Source organism: Drosophila subpulchrella, unplaced genomic scaffold, assembly GCF_014743375.2.
Source record: "Drosophila subpulchrella strain 33 F10 #4 breed RU33 unplaced genomic scaffold, RU_Dsub_v1.1 Primary Assembly Seq37, whole genome shotgun sequence".
Taxonomy (NCBI): domain Eukaryota; kingdom Metazoa; phylum Arthropoda; class Insecta; order Diptera; family Drosophilidae; genus Drosophila; species Drosophila subpulchrella.
In genome coordinates this window covers 1264815-1278512 of record NW_023665590.1, presented here as the reverse complement: position 1 = coordinate 1278512, position 13698 = coordinate 1264815, and the positions used below count along the sequence as shown (strand labels likewise).

The following is a 13698-nucleotide window of genomic DNA, read 5'->3' as shown; positions in this document are numbered from 1 at the left end:
AATTCTTACACTTATCCACAGTGTACGCAGAGACCCCATTTGTTTGCTTGAGTGGTGGGAGCCTTGTAAACACAATTTTTTTCATATTGTAATAATAGAGTAACTCTCCTTATTAAAATACATTTTTTGGAACAAAATTTGTCATTTTTAAAGCCAACAGAAAATTTTATAGCCTGTTTAAATATCGCTTAGTTTTAGTAGCGACATCTGTCGATTAAAAAAAGAAAAACTGAAGACGGCTAAGTGAGTAGACATCTTTGCTTATCTCCAGCTTCAGTGGTAAACCACTTGGATCGTTGCTCTCCATTCATACGTCTCATGAAGGACGCTTAAAAGGTTTGTTGATATGCCGACATTGATTTGCTTGTTCGTTAGGGTACTATTTCTAAAGTCAAAAGTAGCTCTAAAATCTACAAGGAAAGCGTATAACTTTTTTTCGCTGTAGAGATTTGAGCTTGCTATACTAGTGAGACTGAAAATGTTGGCGACTGTCGAATATCCTATTCTAAAACCGGCTTGGAATCCGCTAAGAATATCGTAGTCTTTTAGCCAGTTTTTCAGCCTATCAAGTAATAGTGCAGAGAAGATTTTAGTTAACTCATTTTTAATCCAGCATTGCAAAGAGCCACTTAGGTCATGTAGAAGATCACGGAAATAGTTCCCTAGGTCATTTGCACTTACTTTCATTGATTTCACACATGCATTTTCATTGAGTTTCCTAGTAGTACTCCAATATGCCCTACTGTCTGTTTTCGAATCCAAGGATCTCGGTAGGTTTATATAAAATTGCGTCCGAGCGTTTAGACAAGTTAACTTATATACGCCGTTTGCTTCATGGTACATTACCTCTGCACTTGTCGAGTTTGTCGATTTAGCCTGCCCTAACATTTTATATTAGAATATTCGAGCTGCTTTGCACTGATCCGTGCACCACTTCTGTTAAAAGTCCCAAGGCTTATTTCAGCATCGAGTAGTAATAGTTTTAATAATGCACTCTGTGAGAAAACCTATAATTTCGTCAGGGGTTCTCAGTATGATTGTTACCTCTAGCGGGAAATGATCATACTGCTTACTTTGAAGTCTTTGACGGTTTCTATACATGTACCGCGTACCAAACATAGGTCGATAGTGGACCGAGCTTCTCTTTTCAAATTTGTGTAATCGCCCGAAGGATTGCTTGGCAACCTTCCATTGACCACCGTGAATTGCCGGCCATTGGTGTCTTTCACTTTGTCTCTGGCGTTACCGGCTTCATTAAAATAGCTTGAGACTAAATGTGGGTCACCTCAAAGCCTTGCATAACTTCCCAGAATTTCTTTCCTAATGATTGCAGTTAATTAACACTGGCAGTAAAAAAAGATTTTCATTTTCTACAGTCCTCAGTTGGATAATAATGCTTTTACCTACTTTTATGAACCTCTCTTTTCTGTTCATTAAGTTCTTTTTATACCCGTTACTCGTAGAGTAAAAGGGTATACTAGATTCGTCGGAAAGTATGTAACAGGCAGAAGGAAGCGTTTCCGACCCCATAAAGTATATATATTCTTGATCAGGATCACTAGCCGAGTCGATCTAGCCATGTCCGTCTGTCCGTCTGTCTGTCCGGATGAACGCTGAGATCTCGGAAACTATGAGAGCTAGGCTATTGAAATTTGGCATGCAGATTCCTGAGCTTCTTACGCAGCGCAAGTTTGTTTCAGTAGAGTGCCACGCCCACTCTAACGCCCACAAACCGCCCAAAACTGTGGCTCCTACAGTTTTGATGCTAGAATAAAAATTTTAACTGAAATGTATTGTTCTCATCAATACCTATCGATTGACTCAAAAAAAATTTTTCCACGTCCACTTTTACGCCCACAAACCGCCCACAAACTTCAAGAAATCGTAAATATGAACGTGGATATCTCGGAAACTATCAAGGATAGAGAATTGGGATCTCAGATTTAGATTCCGTAGCCTTCTGCGCAGCGCAAGTTTGTTACGCAAATATGCCACGCCCACTCTAACGCCCACAAACCGCCCAAGCCTGTGGCGCCCACAATTTTCATGCTAGATACAAAATTTTAACTGAACTGTATTGGTCTCGTCAATACCTATCGATTGACCCAAAACGGAAACTATCAAGGATAGAGAATTGGGATCTCAGATTTAGATTCCGTAGCCTTGTGCGCAGCGCAAGTTTGTTACGCAAATTTGCCACGCCCACTCTAACGCCCATAACGCTTAAATCTGTCTACCGCCGATAGGTGGCGCATTTCAATCTCGCTTTGCTGCTTGCATATCTCCATTTCCATTTGGTCCCTTTAGCTGAGTAACGGGTATCTAATAGTCGAGGTACTCGACTATAGCGTTCTTCCTTGTTTTTCCATATATTATTCCGCCGCTTGCTCGGATGGCGGGCACCCATCTAAGCACAAATTCTTTGAATTCGAATTCGACCGCATCCAATTTGAAACCACGCTATGTATTGAAATAAATCATTATAGAAAAGCTTATTATTTATTCCTGCCACGTTATAGAACAATATTCGGATATCCTGTCTCTTTATGTCATCGGCCTCTTTATTCGCATTTGCACTTCTGTTTCTGTTAGATGTTTGACTTGCTCTGAAACCGCCCCAATATTGCTTATTAAATCTTGTTTAAGTCTTTCGACGTCAAAATTAGTTGGCAGATTGGTCTTTTAACTATAAATCGAGCAGCTTCGCCATAACTGATGTCAAATCCTTCTTCCGGAGTGGCCTTTTGGGTTTTGGGAATAGCCAGAATTCACAAGGAGGTAAATCAGGCGATACGGCCATTGCAAAGTCCAAGAATTGATGCTGCCCATATTTCTGGTCATTTTAGACGAATTGTTTCACATCAATGCAACCACTTTTTTGCAAGAAATTGAGCGCTTTCGGTCGAAAAATGCACGCTGTCGTTTGGTAAACACAAGCCTAAATATAGTACTGATAATTACATTGACATGAAATTTCGATTCCCGTGAGGTAAGATGGTTCACTACGGTTCCCCCGTGTTTCCTGCGATCAGAGAGCAACGCGTCGTAGTTTGATCGTAAATTAATTTTTTTTATGGCTAGGGTGCCCTTATACAAAAACACTCAATAAAAAAATATCTTTAATGTTATTATGAATTTCACGTATCCATGGTTGACGGAGAAGTTGTTACCGAACTGACAAATACTTAATGACTGATCTGCAAAAAGACGCAAAATAACTTTGAACTGGAGATGAGAACTTCAGATGAGAAGAATTATGAATAAGGAATTACACCTTTGCATGTAGGGATAAGGTGTAAGGAGTTCCTGCTGAAACTGTCGTATTCTCCTCCAAATGAAAATGAACTCTTTGAAAAAAAACAAGGAAGAACGCTATAGTCGAGTACCTCGACTATCAGATACCCGTTACTCAGCTAAAGGGACCAAAGGAAAATGGAGATATGTATGCAGCAAAGCGAGATTGAAATGCGCATACCGGCGGTAGACAGATTTAAGCGTTGTGGGCGTTAGAGTGGGCGTGGCAGTTTTAGATAGGTAGGTAGATAGGTATTGACGAGGCCAATACATTTCAGTTAACATTTTTTATCTAGCATGAAAATTGTGGACGCCAGAGGCTTGTGCGGTTTGTGGGCGTGGCACTCTTCTGAAACAAACTGGAATTCCATTTCTCTATCTTTGATATTTTCCAAGATATCCGCGTTCATACTTACGATTTTTTAAAGTTTGCGTGGCAAGCTTTTTTTTTGGTCAATCGATAGGTATTGATGAGAACAATACATTTCAGTTAAAAATTTTATTGTAGCATCAAAACTGTATGAGCCACAGTTTTGGGCGGTTTGTGTGCGTTAGAGTGGGCGTGGCACTCTTCTGAAACAAACTTGCGCTGCGTAAGAAGCTCAGGAATCTGCAGGCCAAATCTCAATAGCCTAGCTCTTATAGTTTCCGAGATATCAGCGTTCATCCGGCGGACAGGCAGACGGACAGTCGGACATGGCTAGATCGACTCGGCTAGTGATCCTGTTCAAGAATATATATACTTTATGGGGTCGGAAACGCTTCCTTCTGCCTGTTACATACTTTCCGACGAATCTAGTATACCCTTTTACTTTACGAGTAACGGGTATAAACATATCTGTTGGGGCGGGGTGGCTTGAACGCTGAAATAGATGAAGTCCCAGGAACGGAGGGTACGCAAAAAAACACGGGTGTAGTTTTGGGGTTTTTACGCGACGAGCGTAGGTGTTTATTAGTACACTTTGAAACATGAACCGCCTAAGCCTAACTTAACTTAAGCGCTCCAGAGCAGAGCGGAGACTTAGGGGAGAGATGGAGAGGGAGAGCGGACGGCAGTGCGAGAGCGCGAGATGTAGACATCTGGATAAAACTGCCGCTCGACACTGCCTCCTGAAATTAAACGCCCTTTTGACGTGAACATTCTCCCCCCCCTTGCGAGGACACCCGTAGCAAGAACCTCATGATAGTAGGCTCAGGAATACGTTGGAAGTGTAGATCGGTCGTCCGTATGTAGGAGAGTGTGGTGGTCCTTTCCACACTTGTGGCAGTGATGACCACTACGGCAGGAGTCCTTGGTATGATTGTGAGCCAAGCAATTGGAGCAGTACTTCTGGATATGTACTTCCTGGAGCCTATTCTGGGGGCTTAGCCGTAGAAAGTGGTGGCACTTCCGTAGAGGATGGATCTTTTGGCAGACTCGGCATTATTTATTTATTATTATTTATTGTTTTAGGCTTCCTAACGCTACAAGTTTTAAAACTTATAAATTACAGCGCTAGTCACAACTGGTAAACATATTTAAATTTAGACAAAATTGGTTCTTAAATCTAATGACATACATTGTTACATTTATTGTTGAACATTTAGATAAATAGAAATGAAGTTAAATCGAAATTAAAAAAACTAAGGAGAAGGTTTTGGGGATAAGTCGCAATGTTAAAATAGGATAATATACCTTATAGTAGACTAGAACTGCTATTTTTTAGGTGTGAGAGAAGTTTTGTCTTAAATAGTGTTGCGCTCCTAGTTTCTTTTATGTAGTTGGGAAGCTCGTTCCACGTTCTAATCGCATTTATAAAAAATTGTCTATTTGAAAGCAGAAACCTGTGTCGGATGCAGATAATATTCTTTGTTCTTGTAGATCTGGAGAATTGTAATTTTTCAAATAAGTACGATGGCTCCCTGGTGTATATAACTTTGTGTAAAAAGATTATTGTTCTACTTGTCATATAATCTGCCAAGCTTATATCAAATATCTTGTAAGAAAATTGAGTTACATGGTCAGATCTATGTAAATTAAATATAAAACGCGCAATTCTGTTGTATGCTATTTTCAGCTTATGTTGACTTGCTACATCACAATTTGCATAGATCTCTAGACCATAAAAGAGTGTGGGTATTATACAAGACTTGGCAATTAGAAGACGCACACTAACAGGTAAGGAAAATTTAACTAGTGACAATGATCTTATTAGTCCGTATGTTTTGCCTACATCTTTGTTTACGTGGTCATTCCAGTTCAAGGTTCTATTAAATGTGATACCCAAATTATTGGCGGTTTCCACGTACTCAATTGGTGTTTTGTTAATCATCAAGGGGAACAGTTCAATATTGCATAATTTCTTCTTAAAAATGATTAAGCACTTTGATTTCAATGGATTGATGGCTAGACCGTTGTTTTTTGCCCATTCATTTACTCTTCCAAGCTCCATTCTACAAATATCTAAACACTCACTAATTCTGTTTAAGGGACGACTAACATACATCTGAACATCATCAGCATATAAATGGACATTACATTTCGACAGCACAGAAGGAAGATCATTTATATAAAGTGTGGTCCAAGAACCGAACCCTGGGGTACACCACGCTTCAGATAGGCAAACGAAGAACAAATATTTGACGATACAACATATTGACGACGATTTTTAAGATACGAACACAAAAGTTTGACGGCAGTATTGGAGAAGAAATACAAATTTTTGAGTTTTGAGCACAGGATATCATGATTTACTGTGTCGAACGCTTTGCTGTAGTCCAGCAATAGTAAGAAGGTGACATACGAGTTGTCCGTCTGTTGACGTATATCTTCGGTTATTTTTAAGATGGCTGAAGTGCAGCTACGATTTTTTCTAAATCCAGATTGATGGTCATTTAAGAGGCTATTGACAGATATAAAATTATTTATTTGTGATGCGACAATATTTTCAAACACCTTCGAGAGGTACGGAAGAATAGATAACGGCCGATATTCTTTGTTTGATTTTGGTATTGGGATAATTTTGGCGGTTTTCCAGCAATCAGGGAACGTAGACGTGGTAAGAGCCGTGTTAAATGTGTGCGTAAGGTATGGGATAAGTTTAGGAAGTAGAATTTTTATAAATTTAGGATGAATATCGTCAGGTCCAATTGCGTTAGACTTAATTTTAAGAATATTATCTAAAACATCACATTGGTCAACACACATAAATCTAAACCTAGTATCACAGATGATTTCAGGTACTGAATTCAGGTACGTGTTGGTTGTGACCTCTGGAACTTGGCATTCTGCTAATTTAAGGTTGAGTTCATCTATGTCAACATCTAGTTCCTGTGATGTCTTTTGTTTACCTATCCCTAGAGTTTTAATCTGTTTCCATGTTTGACTCGAAGAGGTTGAGTTTTTAAATTTTTGGCTAAAATAGTTTGATTTTGCAGAGTCGATTAGTTTGGTAACCGTTTTTCTCAGAGATACAAACATGCTGTGGTGTTGCGGTGTTTTGTATCTTATCCACTTCTGGTATGCTTCATTTCGTTTTATAATTGTCAATTTTATATTATTAGTAAACCATGGTTTTTCGGACGGTCGAATTGTTTTACTTTTAACTGGGACAAAACTATCGTATAAGTGGCTAATATTATGTTGTAGAAGTTTAAGTTGACGATCGACTGTTGGAAGACTGTAAATATTGTTCCATACACACAGGTCAAATGCTTCGTTCAACAGTATGTAATTAATATTATTAAAATCACGATAAAATATTGTATGGTCCGTGTAGTTTAGGTCAAAGTTATAGGTCAGGTATATAAGGTCATGTTTTGAAAAGGACGGAACGATTAGCTGATCATACAAACATATTTTATTAACATCACTCACAAAAAACAAATCTAATAATGTGTTACGTGTTCTGCTGAAGTGGGTTGGAAATGAAAGATTCACTGGTTTCAGACCTAGCGATTCCATGTTGCTGGTAAGGTGAGATTCCCTCATAATATCACTATTAAGATCGCCTGCAAGGATTACATCAGTGAAGTTTACTGTAATGTCTGTCAGAATATTGATTAAATCATCATAGTTTGTGTTGCAATGCGGACGATAAATGCAGCCAATTAACAGATTTTTCTCAATAATCGGGTTTTGTATTTCAAGAAAAATATATTCTATTGCACTGTTTATTGTGTGTTGGCAAATAATTTTGGCTTTTAATTTTTTGTTTACATATATAGCAACTCCTCCCCCATGACTAACACGATCAGAACGGTACACATTATATCCATCACACGATATTAGCACATCACATAGACTCTGGACAAACCATGTTTCAGACACGCATATAACATCAATTTCCTAATTTACAAACATGTACCTAAACTCTTCAATTTTCTTTGGCAGGCTTTGGGCATTAATATGACAAATCTTGAGACCAGGTCTCTGCTTTGCCAGGATGCACAGAAGGGCACGACTATTTGCTGTTGAATTATTAAGGTTTTCTTCCATTGTGAATAGTTTTAAATTTCAAAATAAAAAAACAAGGACTGCACACCAGACAAAAAATTAGGCAGACTACTAAATTAACAATGCGACTGATCCTAAACATATGAATAACAAGAGATAAAGATATTAAACTAATTGGAAATCCTAATATAGAGATAAAAAATATTTTAATTACGAAATGAATTATTCTCTAAAGCGGCATCTCTGCTTGAGTTGATTTCGCCCACATCACTACTCAGATCAGAAAGCTCATTGGAGCTTTGCACGTAGTAAGCCTCTCCTCCGTCTATAGGCTTAACAAATACGTCTCCACGGCGAGTAAAGACGGCCGCTACGCGCTTTTGTTTTTTGAGGCGCATGGCATGCTTAAAAATTTCGTAATTTGTTTTCGTTAATTGTTCGTTTAAGTATATAAATGCCGGCGAGTCAAACCCGATCAGCTGTAAGCTCAGCTGCGATTTGGTTGTTTGTCGGTGCACTCCAATCGCCCGCAGCAGCACAGCTTTTTCGCGCACGTGATCCATTTTTATTATTATTATTGGGTCAACAAGTGAGTTTCTTTGGCGCGGTCGGACACGAAAAATAGACCTAACTCGCGGAGGAGGGGTCAGGTGTAGTGAGAAACAAAGTCGATTGAAAAGGGTGTTTAAGTTTTCGCTCTCGACGTGCGGTACACCATGCCAGCGCAGGTTGCATGCAACATCCGCGACCTCCTGTGTTCATTGCATCGAATTTAGCCTGTAGAGTGTTGAGAAAGCGGGCTTCGCTCTCTCGATACTCTCTACCCAGTGACTCCCTTTGCTCCGCAAATTTATCGTCGATCAGCTGCAACAGTTCCATGTTGATTTCCTTCCGTTGACTCGTGAATTTTGCATCAATTTGTTGCAGCAATTGTGTGTCCGACGTGCGAGCTACCTTGATTTCGGTACTCGACTTTTCACTCCTTAGTCGCTTTGATGCATTCATACTGTTGTTGTTTTGATCAATTTTGAGTTTGAGTGATTTGTGTAATTGTATAAGTTATTGATTTGAGTGTGTTTTCGGTAGTTTTCAGTCTTTGTGCACTGCAGTATATGTGTGTGAATGTTTCCTTTCTTTTATCTTTACACTCTCGACCAAAAGAAATGTGTTTTAAGTGTTTTTAAACAAAAGTATGGAGATTACACGCACGATTTGAACGCTAAATGATCATAGACCACAGGCGGCTTATAGTCCGATAGAAATTGTTAATGTTTCTAGATTTTATAGACTTTTTGAGCGACTGTTTCGGGAGCTCTGCAAAAACGCGACTTTCCTTTTGCTACTTTATGTTTGCTACTGGTAGGATTTAATACCTCGAGTACGTCTGCCATCCAAGGATGGGTATGGAACCCAATACTCGGATGGAGTATTCTTAGGAGGGACTTTTTGTACGGAAACTTGCGCTGAATAGGACGAAATGATGTGTGGAACTGAGGCGGTTACTGGCCTTGGAGGGTCGGATGGAATCGTCGGAGTAGTAGGGCCGCTGTTTCGATGCAGCAATGTGTGATGCCGATCTTGGCAAGTGAGACAGTTGTGAGCGCTTGTGCAATCCCGGAATTGATGGCTACTTGCAAAGCAATTGGAGCACAACTGCTTCCTTTGAATATAGGCTAGGCGATCGTCTACCGTCATCTGTAGGAAGCGTGGACATATACGCACGGGGTGGTTCTTCTTGGAACACAGATCGCAGCCCTTGGGTATCGGAACTAACCTTGTGTTGAAGGAATTTATTTTTGGAAATTCTGCCACTCGATTTGTGTCTTTGGACTGGACGTGGTGGAAATTGGCAGATCGGAAGCTATCGACGGCCTCAAGAGTTCGATGGCGCTCTGTCAAATATGAATCAAGCTCAAGCCACGTAGGAATTTCGGCTTTATTTTGGATGGATTGCTCCCATAATGAGAGAGTGAGCTTTGGTAGTTTTGTCGAGCACATATAAACCAGGATAGGGTCCCAATTCTCAATATTAACACCGGAAAATTTTAAGGAAGTTAAGCAACCTTGAAAAGTGCGTTGAAGTTCCTTTAAGGCTGCTCCCGACTCCTGTGCTATGGATTGCACATTGAAAAGTGTTTTCAGGTGACTGTTCACCTGCAATCGCTTATTTTCGAAACGCTCAGTTAGGTTATTCCAGGCTGAGCGAAAGCCATCATAGGTGAGTGGGGATCTTGAAACTATGGAATGAGCTTCGCCATTTGTTTTTGAATTTAAGTGGAATAATTTTTCAACGGGAGTTAGACTCGGATTGTCTATGTATATTGCCGTGAAAAGGTCCCGGAAAGTCGGCCAGCGAAGATAGTCGCCAGAGAAAACCTCTGTGTCGATAGGAGGGAGCCGACAGCCATGACGTGGAATTTCGGGACGGAGTTACTGGAGCTTGAGGTATTTGGGAGGAGCCTTTTTGGATTTGTTCCATCAACTGCGCGGCAAATATTTCGTAAGTGGAGTACGTTTGGTAATACGTGGACTTTAGTATGGATTTTGTGTCTGCGGCGCTCTCGCCTGCAGATATAATGCTGTCGGAGCATATGTCGTATGCTGCCTTTACCGTTTGCCAAAAGGAATTGAGGTGATCGCGACGGATGTTACAGGCGGATAACGTTGGTGTAGGAGCACCTGGAGCGTTCACAGTGGCCTCAAAGTGGATCAGACAGTCAGCTGTGGCCATAAATCGGGTTAAAGCGGATTTTACTGATGTTGCCATGACGTTAAATAATTTAGAATTTTAATTCAGATGTAAGGAAACGGATTGGAATCAAATTGGAATTTAGGAACCAATTAAGATTGTAAATATATACGGTCACACTGTCGGATAGGCAATAAATATTTATTATATCGGATGGTCGGACTTATGTAAGGAATTACGGACTTTAATATTGTTTGTTTGAAAGGAACACTTTTTGTGAGCTCTTGACCCACTGTGCACTGGCGATATACGTATGTATGCACACTGTACATATGTACATATGTGGGGTGCGAATAGCGGAATAACGTTGCGGGAATTGGAAAGACTTCGCTTATGTTTGTATGTCGGTGCGTTTGTTTGTCACCTGCACAACTAAATGGCAAACGATTTGCTGGAGTAAATTTGTGGATATTGTCACTTTGTTTTTTAATTTTAGAAATAGTTTAGCCGTATTTGTAGGTCGAGAAAAGTAGTTGGAGTGGACTGTATTAGAAAAAAGTAGTTCGAGTGGACTGTATTAGATTGTTTTTGTAAATATACACATGCAGCTGGAACACAGTAAAAAATAAAGAGTGCAAATCTTAAGGACAATCTTTATGATCGGGAATTTTTTACTGTGGCTGAGTTATATTTTACACACAATTGGAATTGAAAATATATTTGAGAAATATTTTTGTTGAATAGTAGCACTGAAATATCTTCTGGAATTGTTTCAAGTGCACAATTGTGGGCAAAGGAAACTGGAATATTGTCGGGCACAAGTAACGGAATCGAAATACATATATGCCGTTGGGTCGGATTAATCACTTTTGGATTTAGACAATATATCATACAGAAAGTTAGTCGAAATAGGGTTCGAAAAACTGGCGTATGACCGGCAATTATAGTAAGTGGAACTTATCTGGAGCGGTTCAAGTCTGCTGGGACAAAATCAAAGAAAACTCCAGAAGAGGAAAATCCAAAGATTTTGAAATCCGGCTCGAAGGACCAAAATGTTGGGGCGGGGTGGCTTGAACGCTGAAATAGATGAAGTCCCAGGATCGGAGGGTACGCAAAAAAACACGAGCGTAGTTTTGGGGTTTTTACGCGACGAGCGTAGGTGTTTATTAGTACACTTTGAAACATGAACTGCCTAAGCCTAACTTAACTTAAGCGCTCCAGAGCAGAGCGGAGACTTAGGGGAGAGATGGAGAGGGAGAGCGGACGGCAGTGCGAGCGCGCGAGATGTAGACATCTGGATAAAACTGCCGCTCGACACTGCCTCCTGAAATTAAACGCCCTTTTGACGTGAACAATATCAAATTAGGATTAAAAGATCATCAAAATGAAGAGAATACAGGATGCGTTTTTTAAGGATGTTGAATTAAAATTAGATTTCCCCAAGTACGGATACGGAAACTCAAATGATCGAAATACTTTGAGGAAATATTTTGGAAATCATGAAGCAGTAACTTGACTCACTGGAATTACTAATGAAATTATTAAGAGATTGGGTACCATATTGCATGTGACATTGATGCCGTGTGTGAACGGCTGCAAGATCGTCATGAGACATGCCGTGAGATAACGGCATCCTTGGGGATTTCTTTCACTAGCATACATTCAATATTGCATGAACACCTTGCCGTAAAAAAAGGATAGTTCTCGTTGGATCCCGAAAAAGGCTCGTGCCTTCGAATGCTTCTATGCTTATGAGGCCGAAACAAAGCAGCAATCGACCGTGTGGGTCCTCAAAGACGAGTCAAATCCAACGAAAATTCTTCGAATCAAATGGTCGGCTGTTTCTTTGATAAAACTGGTCATGAGGCGACTGCTCCGCTTAAGCAGACGTAGGACGGTTAATTCTGAGTGGTAATTTGTTTACCTGAAGTCTTCGGAAAATTTGAAAAACGAACAAAAGAAGACGGATCATTGTGCATCATGACAATGAGAGCTCTCACTCATCAGCTCAAACCAGCGCCTTTTTGACCGGCCAAATCGTTGGATTGGATCCGCCGTACAGCACTGACTTGGCACCCAATAACTACTTTGTATTCCCGCACATCAACGATTTTCGTCGCCAGAACATGCTTTTGAAGCGTTTCAAAACCAAGCTTTGGAGGTTTCTCAATCGGAGTGGAAAAAGTGCATCAACTATTGGTTTGAGCACATGCAGATGTGTATAAATCTTGCTGCAGAATACTTTGAAAAACAATAAAACCATTTTTGATGATAAATAGTCGCATTTTCATTATTAGGCCAGAAGTATATATAGCAATCCTCGTATTTCCATCAACTGCGGAAACTTACTTTTAATCCAACATACTTTAAAAATCATACTGTGTTCTTTTCTTGTTGATGCTTTTTTAAAATCATTCTTTGATATGTTTTCTTCAGTGTTCATTTTTGTTTGGAAGACTATACGCTAGTTTCAGCAATAACTCCATACACCTTATCCTTACTTGCCTTATACTCACCTGTAGAATCGTTACACTTTAAAGTTATTTTGCGTCTTTTTGCAGATCGGGCATGACTTTGTTGACTTAGTATTTTTCAGTTCGGTGTCGACTTCTCCGTCAACATAACATAAATAACATTCAAGATATTTTCCTTCTCTAATTTCCAGTTGTACGGGCTAAAGGGACTTCAAATAAGTGCGAGCGAGAAGGAATAACATGAATTCGTCGCACAATTATTGCTGCTAGCGGCACTAGACACTATATGGGAAGTACAAAAGGGCGTGGAAAAGGCTGCACTATACACATTAGAACTTAATCTTGTTTTAATTAGTTCATTAAAAGCGCGCGAAAAAAGAAGTTTTATTCAAACTGGTTGTTAAAAAGGGACGAAGAAAACTGTGATAACTATATTTTTTTTGGAGCAGAGCGTTCTATTTAGTACAAATTACTTCACAATGACTACGGCTACTGCTTTCAGCAGTGATATAGTAAATATGTTATAGCATTTTTAATTGGGATATTTTCTGGAAATAAAATTCTAAGCAATCGATTTGAAGCAGGGACCGTTATCATTGTGATTATTTTTTTTTTTAGTAAAAAATACCAACATTTAACCAAAATACTTAAAAGTTTGAAATGTCTTTAGTTAAGCTGAGTATGACGCTTGTTCCTAAAAATTCGCGGTTACTCAAGAATTAAATTTAGAAACAAAACCACTATTTTACTCAGTGATCCACACAATCTAAAGGCGTTAATTCTCCTTTAAAGAATCTGCATTTGTA

General features: G+C 39.5%; 1 protein-coding gene across 7 annotated transcripts in view; it reads left to right on the top strand.

The window, feature by feature from the left end:
• Positions 1-13698, top strand: part of LOC119561792 (DEAD-box helicase Dbp80) — a 140464-nt gene that overhangs the window by 22196 nt on the left and 104570 nt on the right. The gene's annotated exons all lie outside the window — the stretch shown is intronic.